We start from the raw sequence: 18,358 nt of genomic DNA, 5'->3' as shown, positions 1-18,358 counted from the left end.
TCTCGACTTGGTCTCGAACTTAAAAACTATCTCGAGCCGGCAAAACCTCATTTTCGGCCCTAGGTACGAAATATACTATTTCAAAGGGTTGTAAGTACTTAAGTACTCAAGTAAGTACTTAATCCTTATTTTGCAAGCTTACACACATTAGCTTAATAAAGGCCATAACATAAAAATACACCCAAAAATTGAGGAATGATTATATATTTCAAGAAATAAGCATGATTTGACTAAAGTTTACCCATTAACAATTAAGGATTATCCTAGTTTGGGATTAGGCATTAAATACCGTTCTTATTTTTTTATGAACAAAGTATCCATATTTCTGTTGTAATGAAAATTATTTTTTTTTCAAAGGGTTGTTTAAGTATGTACTTAGCCTAATCGTTATTTTGCAATCTTACACACATTAGCTTAATAAAGGCCATAACTTAAAAATAAAATAACAGGGTCACTTTTATGAATAATGTTCAATTTAGTTTTTAAAATGTTATCAATGAATTCTTCATGGTCTTAATGGATTTCATAACAAATTACCGTTTTTTTTGTTTTTTTTTTTAACAAGATGTATTGCGGAATGTTGTCAACATTTTATGTATATATTATTAACATTTTTCTCTCAACTACATTTATCGTGTCACTGGGTCGTTTATGACATTGTGTATTTGGTGTGATCCCAAGTAGACTCATATGTACATGCCTGGTAGTTGCTAATTGGACATTCTTTCGTTTGAAATTATATCCTCCAAGTAACTTACAAGGGCATAACAACAGCGTGTACTGGGTTCGGATCTCTCACTTTGGAATAAATACCTGCCGAAGTCATGGCTGTTAGGAAATAACAATGCAGCTCAGAAACACAGGACTATTTCTTAAGTAGGCCACCGTTTAAGAGTTTTTGCCATTGGTTATGATACAGCTTTGATATCAAGTCAAGTGACACTTATAAATGTAGGTAATTAAGACATACTATACTGCAGCTAAATACCGAATTTAATCCATATATATTATTTAATTCTGAAAAATTCAAAGCATTTCAAAATTGTTAACATTAAAAGGATTACATTACACAATTTTGTTTGTTTTTCTTCACACAAATAAACACATTTACATTGTTACCCAATTAATATAAATTAATAAGGTTTCTTTTTCCTTCAACCAAAAGGACAATTTTTTCCAACTAATTGTAAGGAAAATATTAGTTTCCCGATTTATTGAGGTTACATCTATTGAAATAAAAAAAAAATCGGTACAAAGTTTGCTGATAGTAGAATTACTGTGAACATATTGGCTGTAGGTTTTATTATTTATTTAATTATTACTATATATAAAAACTTTTTCATATAATTTTTTCTGCTTTACGATAAAAAATTAGGCCTAAATAATAACTTCCTTGCTATCGCAACTTTTAAACAAACGTGCAGAAACTTAAATGTTGAAAGCAAGCCATAATGATTCAAACAGCAGTGCAACCCCATATTTTGGTTTATTCATTCGTAATTTTTTTTTTCAAAAAGTCTTTACTAATGTTCAAATTACTAATTTTATATGGTAACATAATAACCAATGGAACCATCAATAGGTGTATGTCATAGTCAACACAATGTTATGTTACCATATGGTGTGTTAGGAGTATAATTTTAAAGAAAAGGGGAAAAGAAATCTTTTTATATATAATTTTTCTTGGAATATTTAAAGTTCTTCTAAAATCACTGTTTTACTTTGATAATTTATAGTGTTAGAAAACTGGCAATATATTAAATATTTCGAATTGAAAAAAATGTTACTTAATATTCATCCTCAGAGACTAGATTGTCGCATAAGAGCAGTGTAAAAATTTATAGTTGTAAAGTTACGAGATACCCTGAAAATATGAATGTTAAAGTAAATGTAACCATTACTACCTCAAATGTCTGACGTTTTATTTCCTCACCCTTCTCAGACACATTAATATTTTTAATAGTTTAGTTATTTAAGGGGTTTATATAATTGTTTTGTTGTGATTATCTGTTAATCATTGTCTTTTTAAATTTCTACAGTAATTACATTGTTTATCCTTTCAAATATTTTCTTCAATTTTTAGCTTAAGCTATAAATATTTATTATGCTTAACAGTGTAAGCATATAAACATGAGAACTTTTGCAGTACAACCTCTGATTATCAAACATTAAATCTTTTCAACATGGACCCTCAGAACCACACAACTTTAAAAGATGTCTCACTTAAAGACCAAAAGACCAACATACAAGAAATCTTTTATACATCAACAAATTTCAGAATTAAACCAAGTGAAGTGATCATTAATAACAATATCAGGAAACCACTTTTCCTCATCAACAGACTGGTGTGGAGCTCTTTCTGGAGAACAAACCTTAGGTTATTCAACCGTATCTGCATTATTTGAAAGCTCTATTTATATGTATTAATTTATTCAGTCTGTCATTTTCTACAATAAACTTACGGTTTGAAGCTAGGATTACCTCATATTCGTTTAACAAACGGTCATGCTCACTTTTCAATTTTTAAATACAATTTCAGAAGTTGTAAACTTCAAAGCTAATAAAACATTTTGCTCATCAACCAAACAGTTATTAGTGTCGATTGAGATGTCCATTTGTACACGGTGAGCAGATATTTCCTTTTCCACTTGAACATTGGCGGCTAGAAGCTCTGACTCTAAAACTCGACGCTGGTTCTGTATAGTTCACACTTCACTTTATACGTCAGATAAATTTCATAAGAAGAGGTGATTTTCACATCAATGCGAATTTCTAGAGTATAGTTGGCAACTATAGTCAATCCAATGGAGGCAAAGAATAGTCACACCACGCTCAATTTCATTTGTTAAGTTTAAGCAGTCAAATAAAGAATTTAAATCGGCATGATAATATGGAAAAATATTCGTAATAAAACAAGTTAACTTGATCCCAAAAACGAAGTGCGTAATTAGCATCTTGAGGGCGTAGTCAAAGTATCTCAGTCTTTAACAGTTGTTCATGAACTTTATTGGTACAATTAACAGTTACCTTTATAAATTATTATGAAGGAAAATAATGGAAGAATAAAACCCCTTCGATAATGAAAAATTTAAGAAAATTGAAGAAAGTGTCGACCCGGCACGCCGACCGACAGCAGAGAGGCGGGTGGCTTGACCACTACACTGCGGGTGAATTGCGCTTACAGTAGTTTCAAGTGATACCGTCGAAGTATATAAAACAACAGTTGTGTTATATAGTTTAATGAGTGATACCTACACTGTGCAACTCAAACTACGAAGACAGTGCCGAGTGGTCATAATTTGTGTGATCTTTCTTGTTACTGGACAAGGAGTTTATGTCCATGTACCAAACACAATTACTCCTACTTATTGTGTTAAACCGTCAAACTGAGCTACAAAATAGTAAACCCCTATTATGAAGCACACATAACACACAACATGGGATTTAAAGAATAATTTAAGAACTTTTTACCTAATATTTTTAAATGAATAAAATCCAAGTTTTACAATTTAGTTTCTATCACGAATACTAGAAAAATACGTTTCTCTATACCTCCATTATAAGTACTCTGATGTCAATATTCAAGCAAATTGGATAATGAATAACAAATTTGTTTTTATTGTACATAATAAGATGAAACCTAGACCCTCAGAAATAATCAAATCATCGTTATACTAAAAATTCTGAAATACACCCTGATACGTACAATGATTTTAAATTTTAAGCTAATCGGATGATAAATAAAAATAATAAAAAGTTAAGCTACAAGATTAGAACCCTAGACGCTCGGTAAATGGTAAAATCATAAATTTACTTACTAATTCCAAAATACCTCCATGATTTGTATAATGATTTCAAATTTAAAGCTAACAGGATAATAGCTAGTTTCTACTCCCTAAATTAGAAATACCTAATTAAAACGGCCTGTTTTCAAGTCTCAGGCAAATCGGATGGTAATTTAAAAAAAACTATGATTTTATGATTTAGGATTTGAACCCCAGACACTTGTTTGCAAGGTCAGAAAATTGATTCTGTGGCTAATTTAAACATATTACTGCGACATTTTCTCAGATTTCAAGTTTCAAACCAATGGGATTGGTAATTAAAAAGAATGCATTATTTGCTATACTGTATCATTTTATTCCTGGACACTGGTTGAAGATTAAACTATCGTATCTATGCTAATTTCGACTAGTCCCCCCTCCTCATTGGAGTAGGTACTCTTACTAAAAGTTTATAGCAATATTTTATGGTTTGGAATCTGTTTCTAGACCCTGTTTCAACAAGTAATATAGTTTCACATTTGGGATACCTAACAAATCAAAACAACAAAATTTATATAAGAAAAAACCAACAAAAACTCTTGGTTGATGAACTTTTAAATTATTTAGAGTGTAAAGTGTTATTAGGTTTGCCCATTTAAAATGTTTTCACCTGGAAGTTCCTCTGCCCAGAACAAAATGGGATACCATGTACAGATACAGGACATTTCTGACCGTTTATGAAGTAAAACAGTACAATTCTGACCTCTAGTTATACCATTCTGACCTATCCGGCCAGAATTGTACAAGCCGGTCAGAATTGTACTGTTTCCTTAACTATATATATATACTAGCAGTTACCCGGCGCGCTTTGCTGCACTTAACAAATATTATTTTAAATGGCAATTAGTTCATTACGACAAATAATAAAAGTGTATACAAAAAAAACATATTTTACTTAATTGCTAGTGGATGAACAATGTTTTTTGTTTTTTCATTAGGTGTATAAATATATAAGTTTTCAGGCGTACCTACCACCACGTCAGCACGCAACATACAGCTGTCCGTGTGAAAGCATGCATATTCTAAATTTAAACCGACGACAGTCAGGGATTGCCCTGGTGTCTTAAAATGGTTATTGCGAAAGCAAGACACAAAGGAAATTTTAGTTTCTTAAATTCAGAGGGTAATTCGGATGAAATCATCAGTATTCATGTGATTAAAACTATTTCTCCTTTAAACTTACCACTGATAATTCTTGCTTCAATCATTTTTGGTGTCAATTTTAGCGAATTTCCCTATAGCGAAGTAAGCTATTACCGTAGGTGGCATGGTAAGACCTAGACCCGGGACCGATTTACTTTTTCATTTATTGATGTCCCCAGAGGCCAAAAACACCATTCGTTAAAATTTTTATATATGTATATAAATAACGATGTACGGATGGATAATGCTACTTGATATTTAGATTCAGTGATATCACTACCTGCCGTCCCCCCTCCGCGCCACTTCGTCACGCCACACGTTTTGTGAAGTTTTACGTTCATTTATACAATTTCCATTATGTACGGACTTTGTCTCGTTATTATAACACGCATATGACCTTTGACTATTAATACAATAGTTCTTCTGTATCCAATAGTGAATGATATAACATACAATTTCCCAAAACTTACTACTGTATTATTAACCAATCGTTTCAATTGTTTTAATTTAAAATTCTCATAATGCAACTGGTTAAATGATATATAAAATTCCAAAGTGCAAATGATAAAATCCACGTCATCTACCAGACAAAACTACTCTTAGTTTTTAACATTGCCGTTATTAACTCCGTTTAGTGATTAATTTCAAATGAATGTAGGATAAGTAAAAACAGTCGATGAAGCGTAGAACCATTGCAATAATTAAATGCTGATAAGTTTCCTACTCTAAATACCCTACTCTAAAATATTTACCTAATGTTACTTTTTAAATTCTTTGCCTATTTAATGTGGACCATTAAAAAAATATGCCGGCACCACCCATAGTCACTGGGCGACAAAATCTCAGGACTGGGTGACACTTGTGTCGCCCAGTTAACATGTTATTGTATGCCCTGAGAGGAACCATACTACTCTTGCAGCGTTAAAATAATTATAATATCCAAGAAATGTTCAAATCCATGATATTGATTGAGTAATCCATTATCTTGACTTAAGGCTTCAAACGTTCAATGGCTCAAATTAAAGCCTATAATTTACTGATTATTTTGAGTTTAAAACATAGAAAAAAAAACATAAACAATACTAGAAGTATTGATTTTCAATGATAGAAAGCCCGTATATAAAGATTCATGTTAAAGAGAATACGAATTTCACAATATATTCTTATATGAACTACATCATGTGAAATGTTCACAAAAATCCAATATTTTCCAAATGTAACACACTGTTACTCATAAACAAGGAAGTAGCTTTATAAAAAAAATCAACTTAAAAAAAGTTTTAATTTGCAATTACATGCTGAAATCACAATAAAATACAAGTTGTCAGATAGAAAATACTAAAGTTAATTTTAATAAGGGAAAATATTGGGGATATTTAAAACAGCGGATTTGTATTTGTTAAAAGAAAATAGTTCATGCTTCCTAAATGTTTTCTCTAAATCTAATAGTGTCTGAGAAAGCAACGTTAAAATAAAAACGTTCGAACCACTGCAGTTTCTAATTTTATATTAAGGGTATAGTTAAAAATTACTCGTACAGTAATCAAATAAACAGGGTAACGAATTGAAGGATAGGTACAACTATACTACAGTATAAGGACGCCAAATACGCGTAGGTACAACTAGGTTGTTGTCCCTAGGAATCGAGGTACAAGTAGACGGCGGTACAACGAGAGGGCATACATGTCTAGTTGTACCTACGTCTAGTTGCGTTGGTTGTACCTACGACTAGTTGTCCCTAGGTATCGAGGTACAAGTAGACGGCGGTACAACGAGACGCGTTCTCCCGATGGACTAGGGTTGGGACTGATGACTCGCCCAACCAAGCTAGCAGTGCGGAGTGTGGGAACTGTTGTGACAATTAGATTAATGTATCTGCAATCCTTAAATGCTATGGGAAGATAGGGGAAGATAGGGGAAGATAGGGTTAAACAGGACCACGACGTAGAAAGTAGTGAAGGAAGTAGTTAATGTGGCAGAGCAGAATGAGGGAACCGTTTGTGGCAGTTAGATTTATGTATCTGCAATCCTAATGTGCTATGGGAAGGGAGGGAAATAGTATGATTAACGTACAGAAATCTTGGGCAAATTAAAAAAACGATAAACAAAAACGTGTTTGGAAGCATTTAAGATGTATGCATGATTATACTTAGTCAACTGTAATTTGTACTACTGTATACAAATAAGGGAAACATATATTAAGATTTGTACCGTTGGCTATCGTTGAAAGTTGTCACAAAAATCTTGTGAAAAGCTGGTATGTATCGTACAAAACATGTATATTTGGCAAATATTTCGTTATTCAAAATTCGCAAACTGGCTCTTTACTCCTATATGGAGTGAGTTATCGAGTACAGCATGAATCACCCAAAGCACCAGTTCACCATTGGGAATATCCTTCAAGGCCTATGCAAAGAATTCATGTTGATTTTGCTGGACCATTTTATGGCCATTATTTTCTACTAATTGTGGATGCCTACAGTAAATGGCCATAATTTTAACCATTTGGTCCAGCAAAATCAACATGAATTCTTTGCATAGGCCTTGAAGGATATTCCCAATGGTGAACTGGTGCTTTGGGTGATTCATGCTGTACTCGTTGACATCCCAAACAATTTAAAGTCATATTCTCAATGTCTGCATCAATTTTAGGCCACCAAACATACGAACGAGCTAGTCCCTTCATGCGAACTATACCCACATGAGCCTCATGAAGTTCTTTCAAAAATTAATTCTTGCACGAAGTTGTTTGGGAATCACCACACGATTCCCTTTTAATAAGCATCCAAGCTGAATTGACCATTCTTGTTCGTTAGAAGACATCGGGTGATGGATTGGCTCCCCTCTGATTAGTGAGTTTTATAAGTTAAGTCTATCGACGGGATTTGTCTGAGTTTTCATTACCATGCTATCTCTAAAAATAGTGTTCTCGACTATAATATCGCGCTCAACGTACTAATTTTTATTGACCTTATGGCTACATTATTGATCATATTTGTAATAACCACTGTGAATCAGCATTATTTGACGTAGGGGTTGAGACCGTTATATTTAAATTTGTAAACTGTGTAAATTGGTGCACGGTTACGTGTGCCAGGTTCGCTAGTTTTTATTATTTATAAAACATATTTTAGTAATACCAACCAGCTTAAATTGCTTACAACAATTAATAACAAAACTTCAATGCTCTATCAATGAATTTGTACATTGCGAACACTATGTTTTCAGTTAAAGATGTATTACAGCAGTTCTAATTACATTAACCTATATGTTTTGGACTAAAAACCTTTAGTGAAATACCAGCTTTCGTTTGAGCTATTCATTATTTACCTAAAGCACACTGCTGACTCACGATTCAACAATAATTATAATCGTTTTAATACTTATCTGCAATCAATGATACGTAAATCAACATTTATTTCATTTTTATTTGTATTTTATTCCATTTATTTTGCTAGGTTAAACAGTAATATCACGAATTTAAGGATACACATTGCAAAGGAGTTTTTTCCCGAATTATTTTACTTCCGTGTTTTTTATTGTGAAGTGTCACACAGTTTAATGAAAGTCCATCCTAGTGAATGAGTAGCTGGTGTATTATTGAACTGTTGAACATTGACAGGTTTAATTATTAAGACACCAAGAGTTTGAGATATCAATCTTTGGTGGGATTCCTGTATTGTGTTTGGTGATTTCAGATAAACTGTGCCTAATTTACAATGAAAAAATGCATCGCATTTAGTAAAACAACAGCAAACATAAGAGCTAGTAATTCTTAAATTAAATTTACCAATTGAAAAAACAACTACTTAGAGATGGAGAACATTATCTCTGGTCTTGATCTACTGAAATACGAGTTAAAGGATTGAATATCGATTTTATTTATAAAAAAAAAATAAGCGAAATAATTCATGATAAAATTGTTGTTGATTGTGTGAGTCTAACAGTAGAGGACGAAGATTATCTCAACTTGAACATAGTGCGTAGTATCTATGAGCAGAGGACTTGAAAAATTATATTTAAGTTTTGATATAATATCATACGATAATCAGGAAAAGAACCTGTATCCAAGAGAATAGTAAAAAGCTCACGCGCGCGCACTGTTTTAAGTATGTTGTGTACATTTGCGACTTTTCGGGTGCTTCATATTTGGCGCCAGAATGTGCCTTGTTGACCTTCATTATTTTTTTCTCACGCCCGTCCATAACGGATTTATAGTACATCCGCTTGACTAGTTACTGATATTTTAATTCACTCCACAAAATTCTGCCTTAGTACAGTATTTTGTTAACTCTAGACTTCTTTGATTCCTAACAGGACCAAACAGGTGAACAGGACAGTTAGGTGATAGGTCATACTGTCAATATACCTGATTATATAAAAGTAATATCGATAAATAAAATAAACTACAAATGTCATGTTTTATTTCCTGAACCACGAATAGGCAATAACAATACATTAAGAATAAGATAACAGCTGGCTGGAGTGTATGTAATGTATGTAACGCAACTGCAGGTTTGCTGCGGCGGGGGTATTTTCATTTTAAAACATATGTTTACGAAGTCTACAAAATTATTTTACTTTGTTTACATGTCTTCATATTTCAAGCGTATTATTGTGTTGAAGGAATGTTTAACAATCAATAGCCACTTTCACTAATTAATTATGGATTCAATATTAAATGGAAAACTCCTGCTTTGTTTTTATTTCAAAAACATTATAATGAGATGATATATTCTAAACGTTTCTGTTACACAAAATACAGTTAAAATACAGTTAAAATACAAAATACAGTTGAAGCATAGACATGAACATTTGACGCTTACTTTAGTGTTTAATCAATATTTTGTTTAAAGTGGAATGACCTCAACGGCTACTCTGGAACTAACCTGAGAATTAAACTAAAAAAGTTCGTAGAGACAATATATTTTTTCACTAAAGCAATTACTATGACAAGTTCCAGTGAGCGGGATTTATTAATTTTGTTTGGAGAAGGTTTTAACTAGGTACATTCTGTTTCAAAAAGGAAAAGGGGTTATGATCATATAGACTAGCATGCATAGTATGAATAAAGTACAGGGCAAAACCTATAACAATAATATTTTGAGGTAGTTTCCTTTTCTTTATATGCATGTCAATGCTGGAGAAACGTAATTTCGTGATTGGTTTCGACAAATGGGTAATCAAACCCTAACCATGCACTGCAGTGGCAAAAATGTTAGTCGTGAGCCGTTGATTAGCTTTTTCAAATATAGATGAATATAAACTCGTTAAATGTTTTAAAATAAAATTATAATATATCAATTGAATATAACATGTAATACTATCTAACAACTAAATGGCTAAAGAGGATGAAGAAACAAATAAATAGGTATTGTAATGTGGTCTCAACCATGGTCTCAACTATGAACCCGCTGAACGTTTTAAATAGGCCTATTTCGATAGAATGTAAAGTCAATCGCACTTTTAGCAGGAATTCCACCACATAAACTTAGAATAAGAGTAGTTTCTATTTTTGTTTCTATTATTTGGACCAGAACCAAATCTAGGGTAAAGTTTAGTCAAAGGGATGCATTTACACTAATTTAGTTTACCTTAACGAAAGGAGAATAAAAGTAGAAATAATAACTGGGCCAGGTCGCTAATTCAGTGGGTTTTACCAAGAACTTAAATTATCTCCACATTTCACGAAGACAATTTCCGAAATTACAATCGGGAAAGCATTTATATCAAAAAATTTTGTTAACTATAGACTACCGGTAAGCATTAAAATGCACAAACATACGCCTGTAAATTAAGTTACCATTCTTCGTAATGTAATGACATATTTGATGTAATATAATGATGATTAAATGCTAGAAACTCAGTTTCTATATCCCGCAAACTGATGCTGAGCCGGCCAAACTCCTAGCGCCAATGCCGCGCCAAGCGATTTTAGGCCTATTTTTAATCGCTTAAAAATGATACAAGCAGGCTCCGTATCAAAAAAAGCTTCAAATAAAAAATAAAATTCATTCTTTGATCTAAAACTTTGCAGCAGGATTTTTTTTCCTGACCAAAAAATAAAAAAGTTCCTCGCTTACTACATTTTTCATGTTTTTTATGGTGTTAAAAAACAATCATCTGTTTTAATTTGCCTAAATAAATTATAACAATTATGTTAAGGTAAAAACTAGCTACATAGTAATGAGCACTGGTTTTTCCAGAAAAATAATATATCAATTTGAAATTTTTATGTTAACAAATAAGTGCAGCAGAGCAGGTTGAGTGAATGTATGTTTGTGTAAAACAGAGAGGTTCATTCGGCCCGTCCGCCTCGGTATCCCGATTGACTTATGGCAGAGACTGTACCGTTGGAGCTTATGAAACTTGGAGGTTATGAACCGCTCTGTTTATTTGATATTTAAAAGTTGGAGTTTGTGAAATTTGGACATTGTGAATCGGTGATTATTTGAAAATTATAGTTTTGGATTTTATGAAATTTGGAGGTTATGAAACGCACTGTTTATTTAATATATTATCGTTGGAGTTTGTGAAATTTGGACATTGTGAAACTGTGCTTATTTGGAAGTTATAGTTTTGGAGTTTATGAAGTTTGGAGGTTATGAAACGCACTGTTTATTTAATATTTTAGACGTTGGAGTTTGTGAAATTTGGACATTATGAACCTCACCCGAATATGAGTCCCTTGTGACAGGGACATTATATAACATTCGGGGACACTCAGATATTTTGTTTCGTTTAGTTAAGACACGTTTTCTTTACCCTATTTAATGTAGGCCATGCAGTAATATTTCCTACATATGTTTTACCTGAACCTTCACGTTGTAATTAGTTAGTGACAAATTGTCAAATTCCACTTTAAAATAACTAAGTACACTACTTACATTACGTAATATAAGTACAATTTACCAACCCTAGAAAACAACCACAGAGAAGTGAATTACTTCTCTGCGAAACAACTTAAAACAATACTCTGTGTCGAAATAACTGTGGGAAAGGGGAATAAAACAGAAAGAAGAAGAGACATTGTGAAACGAAACCCTGTGGCGTCCCGACTGTCATAAGTTGTCCGTTGACTCTGTGCAATGTTGCCATAAACCTTTGGTCGATTTGGAAATAGTATTTACAACGAGACTGCAAGTCATCGGGCATCATGTTGAAATTAAGATTAACTATTGGAGTGTTCAAGATGATTGTATTTGCCAAGTAGCCTAAAATTAGTGATCTGATGTAGTTTGCAGGAAAGTAATTTACACTAAAACATTAATACTCTACGACGAGGATGTTAGACAAACAATGCTAAAACAATAAAAACACAACACTTCTGTTATCGTATTCTTGAAATGAAAATGGCTGATTAACGTTCAATTGTCTCTGGATCGACGAAAGCGATAATGCCAACATTTCATGATAAGGAAAGCGTAAGTAGACACTGACCATTATTATTGTTATTCTTCCAAGCCAACCAAGTTTGCGACTTGTTGCCTTGGGAAAAGACCCCTTCAATCAATCGATCAAATTCTTCCTAGATCCACGAAAAAAATAATCGACGATGGTAACTTTTAAAAAGCCTTATTTCCACTATTGCCTAATACCATGACCAGAGGACTACATTACCGAAAGATTAATTAGATAACATCATGCCGACTGCCGAGAGCAGGCGTGGCGGAAGGCATTAGTATTTCTTGTTAATGCGCGAGCCACTATAATTGTAGCATTCCTGATGTCCAGGAGCGTGACTTGACCGTGATGCATGGGTAGGACTCGGACTTTGGAGCTGTGGCTTGTATTGCCCAGACAGTCACAGCACAGACATGGACTTGTGTGTTTCCAATCTTATCCGTCGGGCACAGCGTAGGTGTATTGATTTGATAAATAGCATACTTTGTAATTCATGAACAAACCAGGAAGCTCTCATTAGGAATACACGTACAGTAAAGAGCATGATGTGGATGGGAGGCATTCAAGCTAAATCAGTGTAGGTCTACTACGCACTGGTGGAATCCCACCACAGCCACCTCTAATACCTCTAATGTATTAGAGGTGGCTGTGATCACACACAAGGTACTTGCTGATTTGTTGGAGTAGCACCTCTGACAACAATCTAAATAAAGTCCTGGTGGCTCAGAAGAAGGCTGGATCAGCATTCATACTGGTCTCGGCTTCTCAGAAGGTTGTAGGCAAGTCTTCAAATCCCTCAAGACTTTAAAAGTTCCTGCACTCCATGTTCATGAACTAGCAAGCTAAATCTTATTAGGAATCAGGATTTCCACAACCACCATAAAGAGCTAGAGACTATACAGCCTTCCCATCTAAAACACAACACAACTCAGTAAGAAAACATCGTATATTGGCGGCAAAATTCTAAATCCCCTTACACTGCTCATAAAAAACCTGTCATGAAAAAACTGAAAAATGAACTTTAGAACTGGCTCTTAAATCAACCATTGTCCTCAATCAATAATTCTTTTACCAAAGAAGATCATGGAAAACCGATGAAACTACCTGAATAATTATTTTAAAGCAAGATTAATTTTCTATTTTTGTATCTTGACGCTAATGTATTTCTTAAATAAATTACTACCTAATAAAAATGTTTGCCTATTGTGTCCAAACTTCTAAATAATTACGAGAACTGCGTAAATATGCGAACATAATTAAATAAGTTTCGTTGTTTGGTAATACTTGTATAATTGAATACGTTATGTTTACAAAACGATAAATATGTAAACATGTTACAATGGCTATCGATTTCAAAATGTAGTCACATAGGTCAAAACCAAGACCATCGAAAACTTGTCGCACGGCGACTGTATCTGTCAATAATTATCAAAATACTACATTCTTAAATAAATCTATATTCTTTATACAACATAGTCCTTTAATATGTCTTTTATACTCGCACACATGGAAATAGTACTTCAATAACAAATTGTTTTCCATCCAGTGATTGTCTAAGAGATGCTTATATGTTATTTGTTAAAATTATTAAATTTGACTATCATTGCACAATTGCACATACATCATTTTACTGTACTGCTAGTTAAGAGTGGTGCAGTCCAACGTATTTTACATATTCGCAACTAAAAAAAAACCTAGTTGTTTAATAACTCTTATATAAAATTACATAAAATGGATTCGATACTGTATTCTTAAAATGCGAGAAACATTAATCGATGTTTTATCAAAAATAATTTAAATTTTTTAGCTTCTAGCTACAGTATGTTTTCTGTGTAGCTACTAACTTTTACTAAATGCTACTAACCATTAGATTAACTTCTTACCTCGTTAGCAAAGTCATAACAAAAACCTCGATAAGAAGATTTCTTAATATTCAGGCCTCCTGTCACTCTTGATGAGTGCCAATCTAGAGCCAGTGAACGGGGACACCCACCATATCCGTCCTCTTCTTCATCTTCCGGTTAGATTATAGTCAAAGATTCGACTGTTAATAGTGAATTTAACCATGGATAAAACTTACTTCCTTGTGTTGGTTAGTCTATCATTTAACGTTCTAACCGAATTACCATGCAACTAACTAATCTAATGACTTTTTAGCAAATTTTGTAGTTTCTTACCCAATTAATGTTTATCATTTAAGCTTTGAATACGGCATTGAAAAGATATACGTAGCAAGCTTAATCCATTCGTTAAATCTCAAACTCATTTAGTCAAATAACTCAATATTTTATTGTTTGGACCATCCAGTTTCCGATCATTGATGATAGCTATGGATTAAATACTTGGTTCTTTGGGTTCACCCTCATTTTCAGTCAAATATCTTCAGGCGCCTTGTTAAAATGTTTTCCATTCCATACTAATCTTGGTGTTATACTCGAACTCTGCTTTGTCATGGTGCAGTTATAGATATTTTGGAATTTTTTTAACTCAAAAACATAACATTTTGTGTCTGATAAGACATTCGCTTCCTCCCAGCCACCCATAGCAACACAACAACGTGAAGTCTTTATCCTTCTGAGCAAACAATCCCAGGGGGCGACAGAAGCGAAAGTTGCCAGTAATGAGTTCATAATTAAGCGATAACCTGCTAATGATATCGGTGGATCCTGGGAACCTTATCAGGCTGTCGAATTGGCGGTTTCACTTGGCGGGAAGAGTCGAACCCGCGGCGTGGTGGGTTTGTGTTGATGTCACTGCAATTTTCGACTCTTGCTGCTTCGTTCCCTTTCCCACCCTGCAACTGTCTGACCCGACTGAACTCTTGCACCTGAAAGCTTCTTGGAGAAATCACTTTCGGCATCTATAAATCGATTTGCGCAGCTTCTGCTCATCGCTGGAGGGAGTTGTCTCTTCGCCTTTGCCATACGTGTTCGCGATTTTTAAATGTTAATAAAAAAATTAAATACCATACACTGCAAGCTTACTTTTTATTACGTGCATACGAACAGACAATCATTGGTAAAATAACAATTATTAATTTGTCTTCGGGCTCTCAAAACCGTTCCTGTGAACAGAGAATAGTACCTAATGATTTTGAAATATATAACTATCTGGGAGACAATTGTTCTTATAAATAAACTAAGCTGAAATAAGTACAGTAGGACCATTGACTTTTAGATATTGAATAGACACCTCATCTATTAGGAAAAGTTGTAGCCAAACATTTGTTTAATTAAGGCACATCTTAATGAGCAGTCACATAATGTTGTACTGAACAAATCATATTTTCTTCATTAGTATTTAATACTGATAGTTGATCAATAAAATGATACGGCTTACAAATGATTGTTCCTTTCTGTTGGGCCTACTTCTCTGTAGGCGTAGTTTAAACCCAACTGTAGTGTAATCAACAGTAATCAGTAATTAGAGGACAGCACACTTTGTTAGTACTTCGCTATTTAACATTGTAAAACTAGCTAACATGAAAATGGAATCACTGCTTCTACCAATAGTTAAATGTAAAAACGCATGATCACTTGTGTAATATTTAACGAATCATTTGTAGCCATAGGATAGTTTGTAGAAACTACCATACACCCTTCATGACAGAAGCTGGGCGATTTTCTCTACTCAAATCACCAAATATAGTGTCACCAAACTATGTATAAATAATGTATATTATTTCCTGTCTTTCGTTTATTCAAGACCGCTTTCATTCTGGTTTCACTATATTCATGAACAATTTGTACCAGCACCAAATAAGATTTCACAAGATTTAAATAACAATCTAAACTTCAGATAAATATTGTAATTCCTAAATTATCTGCAATGATATCTCCTTAGTCCAAGGTTGGTAGCGTTTAAAGGGTGTTTCGCAAGCTGCCTTGCATATTGCGGTTCAGTTCTGCAAGCCTAGTCTGGGAGACCCCAGCTTATGGCAGACAAATAGACAATTAGCACTACTTAACTCTAACTGTTTACTACGTGCTCGCAAGCCACTTTCTCTACGCTAATCTTTTCTTTGAGCTTTTCAACCCGTTTCACAATATAGGACTTGAAACCGGACGTTAGTGAAATGTTAGCGATTAATGTTAGAAACGTTAGTATCCGACTATTTTTACGTAACAGAGGTTTGCACCCGAGATATTTTTGTTTATACTATGTTTAAATCTTAAAATTTTTCAGGTGCTTACCAAAAAATCAAATAAATTAAAAAAAAAACTTATGTCGACAATTATTTTGGTGCAATCCAATACTGTATGTATTGTAACGTGCCGGTGATAACATTTTCCGAAAATCCTAATAATGCAATGTGATATTTGCATTATGAGAATATCAAGAGCCCTAATTTAAAATTTAAGTGATGCTGTCCATCCAATCTTACTAATATTGTAGATTTTAATTCGTTGTAAATTAACCCTGTGTGTTTCATTGTACAACATATTATGCAACATAATTGTTTGGCGACGAAATGTTAAAATGGGGACAGAAAGAGGATTCAGAGTTCTGAATTATTTTGCTTAAATTAAAGTATCATATACAAATTCCCCTTTAACCCATTCATGTTTAAATATTGTGCGTTTTCTTCTGACAATTAATTCTCTCTGCAATGTTGTATAATTTACGACGGAACAAATATTAAACTTATTAAAATATAACAGGTAAGTTGTAAAACAACGATCAAGAATTTACTCACTATATTTGTAGCTTCATATTTGTAAGTCTGGATTTTGCTAACCCAACCCAGAATTGAAATATGAGTTGCACTACAAGCTCAATTGGCAAACACAGCACACAGCACGAGTGCAATACAAGTAGCAGTTGTACGTGTAAGTTACATTATTTTACCTACCCCAATAGTTGTGTACATCTTTTACAAGCTCTAAGTAATTACTAAACTATAAATCGCCACCTACCTCAAAACGTCGTTTCTGAGTTTGAACTAAACCACTGTATTCCACAATATATTAAAAGCCAGAGATTGTATTTTTGTTAATTATTGATGTAACGTCATTCTTTATCGCCAAGTGATTAATCTTAATAAGTAAAAATATTGCCTACCAGATGTTTGTGAGTCACGGGGACCACTTAAATCAGCCACTTCAGTTCACAACGCCTGGGGCTGATACATTATTGCCTCTAATTACATAATGGACTAGTATGATCGGGCGATTCACATTCCAGTATAAATACCTCGTCCACCCTCTCTAGAGGGGGGGGGGTCGAAGAATGTAGAATGTTGATATGAATCAGGGTTTACAAAATACAACATCAAATTGTGTACGAGAAGATCTACATTCAACAATTACTTTTCACCTTTTATCGCAAAAGTTCTGTTCAATCATCGTCATGTTGAATATTGGGATTATCATCAGGTGAATAAGAAAACTGTATCTTTTTATCCAGTTGACATTATTTTTAGTTGTAAATATGGAATTTATAAATCATTATTAAAAAAAATTCCAATAGATTGGACATTGCACTCAAAAGTTAGCCTCCACTCACAATCCATGTATTTTAACTTTTCAACTGACACAAACAAATATATATGACTAAAGAAGATTCTAAAAAATGTATAGCAGTACCAAAATCTCAATACAATGACAGAATAAAAGTAGACTTGTCTACTCTTTTGAAGAAGTGGGCATACTTCTCTATGATACAGTGTAGGGTTATTTTGTGCGTATTTTTTAGATATTGTGACATAAATGAAAGCTTATTGAGTACAAAGGCCAGGTATCAGTATATGTGTAGCTAGAGTATGGTCGACTGGTGTTTAACGTATTATTCACTTCGATGGGTTAAACCAGCGACCATATAAGACAAATGAGACCAACCATTAGTCATAAGAGTGTACCACGGTCTTGTGAGATCGCTGGGTTATGCCTACGGATTGACATTGATTTATAATTGATCGGCTTGATGATGATTTGCCTAAATCAAAATTATTTTTCTACAGAAAGAGGAGTACATAATTGTATATGCTG

At 33.5% G+C, this 18,358-nt stretch overlaps 1 protein-coding gene across 3 annotated transcripts in view; it reads left to right on the top strand.

Annotated features, from left to right (window-relative positions):
* Positions 1-18,358, top strand: part of LOC129002133 (uncharacterized) — a 123,682-nt gene that overhangs the window by 24,501 nt on the left and 80,823 nt on the right. The window lies entirely within an intron of this gene.

The sequence above is a fragment of the Macrosteles quadrilineatus genome, unplaced genomic scaffold, assembly GCF_028750875.1.
Source record: "Macrosteles quadrilineatus isolate MER2022 unplaced genomic scaffold, UCM_ALF_1.0 Scaffold_9__3_contigs__length_116548681, whole genome shotgun sequence".
NCBI classification, from domain to species: domain Eukaryota; kingdom Metazoa; phylum Arthropoda; class Insecta; order Hemiptera; family Cicadellidae; genus Macrosteles; species Macrosteles quadrilineatus.
Note: the sequence above shows the minus strand (reverse complement) of the source record. Positions and strands in the feature narration are given on the sequence as shown.